The sequence below is a fragment of the Brachypodium distachyon genome, chromosome 3 (genome assembly GCF_000005505.3).
Source record: "Brachypodium distachyon strain Bd21 chromosome 3, Brachypodium_distachyon_v3.0, whole genome shotgun sequence".
Lineage (NCBI taxonomy): Eukaryota > Viridiplantae > Streptophyta > Magnoliopsida > Poales > Poaceae > Brachypodium > Brachypodium distachyon.
The window spans coordinates 53,321,441-53,333,509 of record NC_016133.3 but is presented as its reverse complement, the minus strand read 5'-3'; positions in this window follow the sequence as shown (position 1 = coordinate 53,333,509).

Here is a 12,069-nt window from a genome sequence, read left to right as displayed (position 1 = left end):
TTTGTTTTACTTCGAAGGAAAGTAATTGAGATAAACCCTCCAACAATACATAGTTTTGATTTGGAGTAGTGGGAAGTACTCCTCCAGCAAGTTTGAGCTGCCCGCTCCTTTCAGATGGATGGAAAAGTAAGTTCTATATGAAATACAGTACATAGGAGTATAAAGTTTCTGCTTGGTTATTAGTGACGAACACACTAAACACCCGTAACATGTGGAGCCGACCACAATATGAACCTGAGTTGTGTGCTTCGCTCACAATTGGAAGAGCCACTAGCCCGTATGTTCTTCCGCTGCCCCGTTCGCACATCTCGATTGGCATATTTTAGGCTTCGGGTGGAATCCCCAACCCCAATTCCAATCTTGAGTCCGTTGTCTCCTTGGTTTGGCGATTCAATCGTACACCGGGACACAACGGTTGGTATCAGTCGCTTCGTCGGTCCTGTGCGCATCTCATATTCCTCAGATCGTACATGTCATTCGACTGCTAAGGTTGTTGATTTCTCTCGGCCAATTTTGGCGTAAGATCCTAAGCAGGGTTAGGTTGATTCGAGGGAGATTGCAGCCACGGCACCCTTCAAACCTAGTGCTCAAGTTCGCTACACGGTGACGGCAATGGATGAGATGGAGAAGCGCTTGTTGGCGAAATTGGAGGCCATCGCCACCCGATTCCAGACTCTGGATGGCAAGTTGGATTCCCAGGCGATGCATCTCGACCAGGTGCAAACCAAGGTCGATTTGGCGATGGTGTCACTCGGCAAGTTGGAGGTGGAGCAGCTCATGCTGGCGAAGACAATCCACCTTTAGGATTTTGGCTCTCCTGCGACAACCTCGAAGCCCATCCTTGGCCCTCGCCCCAACAACGCTCTGCAGCCGGAGGTACTCACGACTCACCCGTCCCCTCCCCCGTCTCCTGGTAGTTCATCTTCCGATGGCCAGCCTCGTGTGTGCGATGTGGGGGGTGATTCGACCGGCAAGCGGCCCTGGATGCCCCGTATGGATTTTCCTCGTTTCGATGGGATAGATGCGAGCATTTGGCTTGACAATTGTGAGACCTTCTTCACCCTCTATCAGATCCCAGATGGTTTCCAAGTGTCTGCGGTGATGATGTACATTTGAAAGATCGAGTATGTCACAGAGGGGGGGTGAATGTGACCAGTTTTAATTCTTTCTTCAAAATGAAGACTGAGGATTGAAGACAGTCACAGTACTTCAACAATTTAGATTACACATCAATTTTAGAGTTGCAGCGGAAAGAAGAAAGATGAACAGATTTATAGTAGCAGCAATGAAGACAGAACACAATGAATCAATTAATAATTCACAGAGTAAAAATTGAGTAACGAAATCACCAAGACTGAAGACACAGGGATTTGTTTCCGAAGTTCAGATTGTTGGCACAATCCTACGTCTCCGTTGAGGGGGCTGAGTCACACAAGACTCGCAGACACACAAGTCCACCCAATCCTCCTGAGCTAAGACCAAAGTCTCGCCCAGTTACTCGTGGTAGATCTTGAGGTGATCTCCGGACCTTCACAGACTGGTTGATGGCCAATCACAATTTTCGATTGCTCTTCAACACTGACTCCTAGCCGCTTAGGTGATGCCAATCACCAAGAGTAACAAGCTTCAAGTGCTCGGCTAGAGAGGGGATCTCATTCTTCACGCTCAGTTCAGCTCTAAGGGTTTTATCAGGTGTTCTTCAAAACAACTCACTCGGGATCACCACCGAATTTCTTCGGGGTGGGTCGTCTTATATAGCCTTGGCCACGGCTGATCTAGCCGTTGTGACCCGTTGGATAAAGTGAACTTTGAGCCTCCAGCTCACACTTTATCACTTTGTCTCACAACGGCTAGATTAGGTGGTCAAGCACGAAAGCGACAGATTTTCAAACACATTTGAACTCAAAGTGAAGACTTCACGCGGAAGTTTCTGTGAAGCCTGAAATGCTTCATTCTTCACTCCGACGAAAAACACACACAGAAAATGGTTTTCGCCTAAGCTGAACATGAAAAATAAGGTTTCACCTAAACCAGCTCCACACTTCAAACCCTTCTTAATAGTACGGCGTTCCTATACTCAAGTGAAAGAAAAAGCTACGGAAAGACCTATGAAGAATGCTATGCTTCACGTTCTTCATCGTTCTTCACTGAGTTCTTCATACTTCACGCCAGTACCTGTACTTCAATTTTTAGGGGTCATCGATGCTGGTTAAACCAACTCTTCTGAGGAACTAAAACCTGAAACACTCCGTGCATGTTGTCATCATTCATCAAAACCCATACAGGGGCAAGGTTTCCCTTTCAACATTATTGACTTGGCAGCTCATTGGTACCATGCTTATAAGCGTCAGTACGAACAGTTGGATTGGGTGACATTCCGCCAGGCAGTGTTGCTGGAGTTTGATTTTAACACGCATCGGGTGAAGATGAAGGAGCTGCTTCAGCTTCGACAAACTAGCACCGTGGATGAGTATCGTCGCCGGTTCGATCATCTGGTGTACAACATTCGCCTCTATGATCCTACCATTGGTGGTATTATGTTGGTCACCCAGTTTGTTCTTGGTTTGAAAGATGAAATCCATGCCACGGTTGAGGCCCAGATCCCTGAAACAGTTCAGCGTGCTAACCTGTTGGCATCTGTGCAGGAAGGTTTGCCGGACAGTCAGAAAGCTGGTCCGAAACCTGTCAAACAGCTTCAGCAAGGAGGCTACAAGGATTATAAGGGCAAGTTCACTTCAGGGGAGTTGTGGAAGGCACAACAATTGAAGGAATTTCGTCGAGCTAATGGTCTCTCTTCAAGTGTGGCGACAAGTTTGGTCCTGGTCATCATTGTGCTCCTCAACCAGCACCACAACTAAAAACTATGCAACAGGACGATCATCACACTCTCCTGTCAGATGAACTTTTGGATGTTGTTGCTGGCTTGGAAACTTGTCCTTGGAAGATAGTGTGTAGGTGTCTTTGCATGTTATTTCAGGCTCTGACCATGCACAAACTGTTCGTCTCCAAGCTTTGGTGAACAATCAAGTTATGCTCATGTTGGTTGATTCCGGGAGTACATACAATTTTATTGACTAGTCCTTAGTGGCTCGCTTGGGTGTCCCTGTTCAACCTCGCAAGAAAATTCAAGTTAAGGTGGCTAATGGGGATCTTTTGCCTTGTGATCATGTGATTCCTTCCCTTACTTGGTACATCTAAGGCCACACCTTCAGTCGTGACATGAATGTTCTGGATATGGGTGGTTATGATGTTGTTCTTGGCATGGATTGGCTACAGCAATTTCGTCCTATGAATTGTGATTGGGTTGACAAATGGTTGGAATTTGTTCATGACGGCCAAATGATCTGGTTGCAAGGAGTTCTGCCAGTGGCCTCTACTCAGTTGTCTGAGATTTCGTTGGAGCAGGTTATTAACCTACATAAAATCAATGATCTATGGGCTACTGCTGTTATTGAACCTGCTACACTAGACAATTGTTCTGTTGTGCCTTCTGTTGTTCAGCAGCTCTTGGACAGTTATCCTGAGGTGTTTCAAACTCCTAAGTCTTTGCCTACTTCTCGCGTTTTTGATCATGCCATTACTTTTGTCCCTAACATTGCCCCAATCAATACAAGGCCATATAGATATTCCCCATTACAGAAAGATGAGATTGAAAGACAGGTTTCAGAAATGTTACAGGCCGGTGTTATCACTGCTAGTATCAGCCCTTTTGCCTCTCCTGTGCTCCTGGTTAAGAAGAAAGATGGGACATGGAGATTTTGTATTGATTATAGACGTTTAAATGCAGCCACAGTTAAAAATAAATTCCCTATGACAGTCGTAGATGAATTGTTGGATGAACTAGCTGGCACAAAGTACTTTTCCAAACTGGATCTACGCAGTGGATATCACCAGATTCGTATGGTGCCCTGAGATGAGGAGAAAACAGCCTTTAAGACCCATCATGGGCACTTCCAATTCCGAGTGATGCCCTTTGGTCTCACCAATGCCCCTGCCACTTTCCAGTGTCTTATGAATTCCATATTTGCAGAGCATATAAGGAAGTTCATTTTGGTCTTTATGGATGATATCCTTGTCTACAACAAATCTTTACACGACCACTTCATCATCTCCAGCTCACTTTCCAGTTGCTTCAACAACATCAATTGTATGCTAAGATGAGTAAATGTCAGTTTGCTGCTACCCGGTTGGAATACTTGGGCCATATCATCTCTGATAAAGGAGTAGCTACTGATCCCTCTAAAACTCAGGCCATGCTGCTCTGGCCAGTTCCAACCAATGTCACTGAATTGAGAGGATTCTTGGGCTTGACAGGTTATTACAGAAAGTTTGTCAAGCACTATGGAATTTTGGCTAGACCACTTACTGATTTGCTGCAACATCACAGATCTTTTCAATGGAATGACACTGCCCAACATGCCTTTGAGTCTCTTAAACAAGCCATGGCCACTACTCCTGTGCTAGTCTTACCAGACTTCACTCAACCTTTTGTGATTGAGACAGATGCCTGTGCAGATGGGATTGGTGTTGTCTTACTCCAACAGGGACATCCAGTGGCCTACTTCAGCAAATCATTAGGGGCGAACAATAAGAATCTTCCTATTTATGAGAAGGAATTTATGGCTATTATGATGGTTGTGGATAGATGGAGAACTTATTTGTAGAGAGGTCCCTTCCTGATTAAAACTGATCATAAGAACCTATGTAATCTTGATGATCAAGTCCTCCACACTGACCTGCAGAAGAAGGCTATGTCTAAGTTGATTGGCTTGCAATATAAATTTCAGTACAATAAAGGATCAGACAATACTCCAGCTGATGCTCTTTCTAGAGTGGGTCATTTGTTTGCTCTTCAGGCCATTTCTATGGTACAACCTGTTTGGCTCCAGGAGGTTTTGAATTCCTATGCAATGATCCTTTTGCTCAGGATTTGTTGGTTGAGTTGGCACTAACAGGGACAAATGCCGAAGGATTTTCTCTGACTGATGGCTTGTTGCGGCAGGCTGGCAGGATTTGGGTGGGGGTCTCCACACCAAACTTATGACAGCCTTTCACTCCTTAGCTTTAGGGGGTCATTCTGGCATTCATGCCCCTTATCAATGGCTCAAGAAATTGTTTGTTTGGCAAGGCATGAAATTTCTTTACCCACTGGTGTCTGGAAGGATCTCACAATGGATTTTATTGAAGGATTGCCTACGTCCTCTGGTTATACTACCATCTTTGTTGTGGTGAATAGGTATACTAAATCTGTCCATTTCCTTCCTTTGAAACACCCATTTACTGCAGCTCAAGTTGCACAGGTTTTCTTGGACAATGTGGTGAAGTTGCATGGTCCACCTAATTCCATTGTTTCTGATCGCGATAAGATATTTACTAGCCACTTCTGGCAAGCTCTCTTCAAGTGTTTACACACTACACTGAATTTGAGCACCTCCTATCACCCTCAAACTGATGGTCAGAGTGAACGGGTCAACCAATGTTTGGAAATGTACTTACGCTATGCTGTGGCAGCCTCTCCTACTAAATGGTCTCAATGGTTGCCTCTTGCCGAATACTGGTACAACACATCTTTTCATACAGCCATTGGGTGTTCTCCTTTTCGGGCCCTCTATGGTGTTGATCCCTCTCATGGACTGTTGCCTGCGGGTACATCTGATAATAGCGATGCTAATGCTGTGATTCAGGACAGAGCATTCCTCTCTGAGTTTCTTTTACAGCAGTTGCAACGTGCCCAGACACGGATGAAGCAATCTGCTGATGCCAATCGATCTTTTCGTGAATTTCAGATTGGTGGTGAGGTTCTGTTGAAACTACAGCCTTATGTGCAACGCTCCATGGTGCAGCATCCTTATCCAAAGTTGTCCTTTAAGTATTTTGGTCCTTAACAAGATTTTGGAGAATTATGGTTAGGTTGCCTATAAACTAGAGCTTCCGCCAGACAGTTTGGTGCACCCAGTGTTTCTTGTTTCCCAACTGAAGCCCTTTCTTCCTAACCATACTCCAGTATTTGTTGATTTACCCACTCCTCTGCAGTTGGATGTTGCTGAACTTATGCCTGAGGAGATTCTTGATCGTCTTCTCGTCAAGAAGGGCAATGCAGCTTATCTACTTGGGAGGATCATGCTGTTCTTCGCCAACGTTATCCGGATGATGCAGCTTGGGGACAAGCTGCGACTCAAGGGGGAGCCAGTGTCACACCTAGTGTGTCACAGGAAGCGGTATCTACAAATACGCCTTCACGTGTGTGAATGCACCTGCGAGCGTAATGTGTGTTTGCCGTGAGACTACGGTTTGTGTGTGCGTGAGTTGTCGCTCAACTGGCGTCTGGTTATAAGCCAGCACTGTGACTTGGAGAAGGGATAGAACAGAAGTAATCGCCAAATCTGAATCCCCCGTCTCCTCCTCTGATTCCCCAACCCCAATTCCAATCTCGAGTTCGTTGTCTCCTTGGTTTGGCGATTCAATCATACACTGGGACACAACAGCTTCAAAATAACCTCTTCGATAAGAAATATCAAAGATGTTAGCACATACTAGCTTTTTAGCGAAACTTTCATTCTTGGGGCCTTATTAATAGAAAATAAAAAACCTCTCGAAGGCACCTAGCTGAGTAGAAAGCTATATCTCCATAGTCCGAAGATTGACCTCCAACTCCTGTCCCACTAAGAAGTAGTCCCCACCAAGTGAATGAAATCTTCTATACCTCAATAAGAGATTCCCGCTAGATGTTTCTCTCAACATGTTTCTAAGCCATGCATGTATTCATTATATTTTTGCACTAATCTATAAATTCAAACTATACCATCTCATCAATTAAATCATGTTCTTTTGGAAAAGTTTTATTTTTATACATTATTTTGTCATGCATGCCACTTCATCAAGTCATGCATGTTATATTTTTTTCCATCAAGTCATGCATGTTTTTTCCAAGACATACATGTATTCACTTTCATTTTCTGCATTAATCTATGAATTCAAAACCATGCCACCTCATCAATTCAATCATGTCTTTTTTTTTGGAAAAAAAATCCTCTTTTTACACATCATTTTGTTACATACTTCTTGTGTTTCATTGTTTTTAAATGTAAAAAAGAACACCTTAACTTTTTGTTCCCGTTAGTTTTCGCTGATTTTAAACATCTATTTATGCATTTGTTTTAACATGGTTATGTAGAAACGCGCAGGGCATCATCTATTATATAAAGTAGACCGCCTACTTTAGATATCAATCATTACACATTTTTTGTTATTTAGTTGGAAATAAGATTGTTGTTTGTTTGTTCTTTCCAAGATTCCTTCTGGTTTTATGGCCGGGCGTACCAACTCCTTTATGGAGTGAACCGATAAATATTTGGTACCATATTAAGATATTGTTTTAACTTTGTTGATGTCTATGAAGTAAAGAATATGCCATACAATTTTGTTATATGCTTTTAATTTGAAATATTATTCTTCCGTTGCTAATCAATTTAACTCACGTTAACTGAAAATTCCCGCAACGACGTGTGGGGTATCATCTAGTGAAGATAGAATTATTCTGCCCTCTTATCAAGTCCTTTCAAATTTTGCCCGCCTTCCTTTTCATAAATCCCAAACGGCCGATTAGTGTACAAGGGTGTTGGTGAACAACAAATAATACAACAAAAGCGACAAGCAAACCAGAGGAAAAAACATAAGAATCCTAGGTTGGAATCGTCGAAGCCCTCTTCCATGATGGAGTCACCAAAAAAGAGGAATAAGTTGGATCTCAAGGTGTAAGCCAGTGAGCCAGGAAGGACCACACCATCGGTCGAGCTTGGACGAATACTAGCTTATGCTATGGACGCTGCCTCTCATCTCCCGTATCTGTTAAGTTTGTCATAACTTGTAGACCATGCATGTTCAAATCATCAAGACCCCAAGAAAAAGGAGGGGGAAATGTCTCATGGTGATCGTTCCTTTTCTTTTCTTTTTTGCAAGGGCTCCCGATGATCTTTTTCTTTCAGTTTTGTTATTGAGAAGTCGTCTCTTTTTTAACTAAAAATCAGTTGACGTGTTTACCATCGGATTTTAATCCAACGATGGCAAATGAGAGATGAGAGAGTGAAAGTGAGCATCAGATCTTAATCCTATGACTCTGATATGTCGACTGAGATTTAAGACCTTTTCTTAAAAAACAAGCAACTAAGAAATAGACATGCCCTTTTTCTTTTTTCGACTGGCCGGTGATCTTTCTATAGCTTGACACAAAAGCAACGTACGCACTGTAGGGGAGGTGATCTTTCTATAGCTTGACACAAAAGCAAAGTACGCACTGTAGGGGAAACGAGATCTATAAGAGTTGCTAGCTGGGATAATTGTTGATACGACCAGTGCATGTTACCTCCTCTATCTCCTGAGCATGCAGTTAAACGTATGTAGCCACATAACGTGTGTGGCTGCACGTGGGGCCCGGGCGGGGCTACAAGGTTAATTGCGAGGAGGATCAGAGGAGGCTTAACGCCTAAGAAATGATGAAACTGGTCAGGACATCAAGTACCGTATTTCCTCAATGTTTCGTCTCCTAGCTAGCTACTCCCTCCGTCCCATAAAGATTGGCACGGATTTGAACTAGAGCTAGTTCAAATCCGTCCGACAGAGGGAGTAGCTCCCAGACCGGTCTTTAAGCTGTCCCCGTAGTGGGCCTTCTTTTTTTCCTCTATACCCAAAGGCGGGGAGCTTTTGACCGGCCCTTTTGGCTAGTGCAGATTGCACAAGGCATATCTGCCTATCAGCTTTAACCACAACCAACAAACCCCTGGTATAATCGAGAATTCAGTTACTAATCAGTCATGCCCGGGGGACACAAACCTGCAGGTGCAACAAGAATCCAGACTTGCCATCTTATCCGGCCCCACCAAGGGATTCTGCATGGCAGGCTACCCCAGGCTATAAAACGGCAACGAAGCCTCCCCTCCCATTCTCCATCAAGCGATCTGTCCCACATACACAGAAAGAACAGGCTATGGCGGCGTTTCACGCTTTAGCGCCGCTGGGTTCTAGTCCCTTCCTGCCGGCCTCCGGCCCTGCCCGCGCGATGCTACAGATGCAGAGGGCTGGAACGCCTGGTCATCGCTTCCACGTTCTACTGCTCCACCAGGTTGGACACGCGGCGACGGGCCAGGTCAGTAATGGAATGGTGAAGATCACTGTGCCCGCAGGAGGCAGCTCGGGGACGTCAGATCTCGTTCGATGTACAGCTGTGGGGGCATTCATGGTGGCGCTGTCCAACGACGACTACGAGATAAATGATTTCCTCATCTTCATCCGAACACCTCCTTTCTCATCTTCATCGGAAAGCCCTCTTCCTCATCTTTATCCGAACACCCTCTGTGAAAGAAACTCTTTTCTCTCGTCCGTTTGCATTCTCTTGTTTGTCTTCTTAAAAACAGTTTGAGTCTTTCAGACGTTCCCCAAGGCTATCAGTATTCTCACAGAAACTACCGTTCGATTCTTGTGTGTAAGAAAATCGGTCTTGTTTGAAGATCTCGGCGTCACCGCCAAAGATTGTGTTAACATGCTTGGGAGTTTGGTGAAGAGCTCGTGCCCCTTTCAAAGGTTATGTATGAGGTATGAACTTGTGAGCGCACGCAACTCCTCAAAGCTATATACTTGTGTTTCATTTTGATCCAAACTTCCGGTGTACAGAAAGTTGTCAACATCGACATATTTTTTGTGGAGGTCATGGAGGAGTGCGCTAAGGGCTATGTGAGGGCACACAACCTGTAGGCGGCCATGGAAGTGATGAGACCTTCGTCAGGGACGCGCAGATTTGAAGCCATATGCGTCAGCCGTGCCCGTGTGATAGAAGGGAGGCTCTTCTTGTTGTGTAAGTCTTTCCACTTCAGATACTTCAAGATCATGTCGCGGACTTTACGCTCGCATTAACCTGAATTGTCGTAAGCAGTTGGGGAGTTGTCCTTAAACCGTATCAGCGTTTGTATCCTTCGAAAGTTATTAGTAGTTAGCCGTATTTCCATGTTCTACTTTTGTTGAACTGTTGAAGTAGTAGGTTTGATCAGTTGGACCTTTGTTTTGCTATGTACGTGAACAAATTGTTGCCTAAAATACATATCTGTTGTGTTTAAGTTGTGAGGTGTATGATTTTTCGGCATTAGGACTTTTGCATACCAACACTATTAAGAATATCAAACTTGTGCGAACTCAACACTTTATTCAATATCTCAATGTTGGTACAACACTCCTTTTAGTGGCCAACATACTATTAAACATATAATCATATCATGATAACTCACTCTTTTCTTGGTTTGGTGATGCACTACTGCTTATTGTGGTTGTGGTATGCCTGTGGGGTGTGGAGCACACCTATTTATACTTGTAAAAAAGCATATGGTACATTCTAAACATCGTGCTACAATTCAGAGAACCATATCATCGTACTTATTCATGACCATATGGCTCTGATACGTCGACTAAGATATTCTCACTTATTCATGAACTTTGCAGTAGTAACTTCATGATAAATATCTTCTCCTCAAGCAACCATTCAAGCCTTTTAGAATATTGCAACTCTCTCGTGACACTAGCAGATTCCTTGTAAATATCTTCTTCTCCAATAATTTAAAGTATTTCAGAATTTTCTCAAATATGCATAATTAATTTTCAACACTCACCAATTATTCAGAGTATTTCAGACTATTCTCGAGCACGCAATGTTATTTCTGAACACGATGCAAAAAACATCTAAGTTGGTGATGATTTATATATTTCCATATATTTTATATATGTTCTGACTTTCGATTAACGGAAATTTACGATTGGGCTCGGCCGTAGACCATAGTGTGTCTCATTTCATGGACCGTACAATCGATGTGGATATGTACTGGTCTACTGGAGTTATTAGCCACGATCGCAGTGGGATATGTACTGGAGACTCAAAGATGCCGTTTGGGAGGGTATGGGCATACCCGTGCTTTGCCTTACCCATACCCAAATACTAGTTTACCCATCTCTTCCCCTACCCAAAATCCCCAATTAACCATATTACCCATACTAGCCGGCCAGGGAAAAGGAGGTTGCGGTCATCTGCAGGACGGCGAGCCTCCTTGGCCTCGTCGCCTCCATCCCAGGCTTCGTCAGCGAGGAGGAGGACCTCCTGTGCCGCCTGGTGGATCTCCGCCTCCTTCGCCTTCACTAATTTGAGCCAGAGACCTCGAATTTGAGATCAGCCGCTCGTTGCTACGGCGAGAAATTGTCAGCGTTTTGCTGCGAGACTCACCGTGCTGACACCTTCGCAAGCTTCGTGAGACCACCGCGAACGTCCCGGACCTCTCCTTCGATGACGCCGACCACCGGAGGCCCAACCTAGAAACCACTCCGTCTCGCCGTTGCCTCATCCTTGTCACCGGCCATCTCCGCCGCACTCCGTGGTGAGCCGAGCCCACTGTCTGACTCCTCTCACTTCCCTATCCCTCGTGCGCCTCTTTCCACCCCGTCCGGACTGCCGGAGCTTCAACGCCGGCGACTGCTCTACTCCCGTGCTTGTCTGCTCTGGGTATCCGTACCCTACCCAATTTTATGGGCAATTGCCCATACCCGCCCCGTTTCTCTGGGTAACGGTAGGGGAACGGGTACGGGTTACCCAACGGCATCCTCTAGAGTTAGAATTAGCAATGGATGCAGAGAGATCACGGCTTAAATCTTTACTTGCGGACTTGCCTGACTGGGCTACTGCAACTGCACGAAGTAGGAGGTCTACATTTTCAGATGCCTGAACACATCGCCGACGAGCACTGTTAGGTTCGTATGGCCACGGAGCAACTTGGAAGTTGGAAGTGCTAGAAAATTTCCAATCGAGCAGGTGCTAAAGAAAGAAAAAACTGCTGGAGCGGGGTAGACTTGCTTTTGGGACCCACAACCAGAAAATAGAATAAACGCGAGGCCTCAGCATCTTCACTCGTCCCCCTATATTTCATCCGACGCATAGCCATATGAGCAGGCGTCGGCGCAACAATTTGTTTGGGGTGGAACCGGCACCCAACCGCACCCCCAAACATCGCTTCCTCAAATTTAGTTTGTCTCACTGATAGT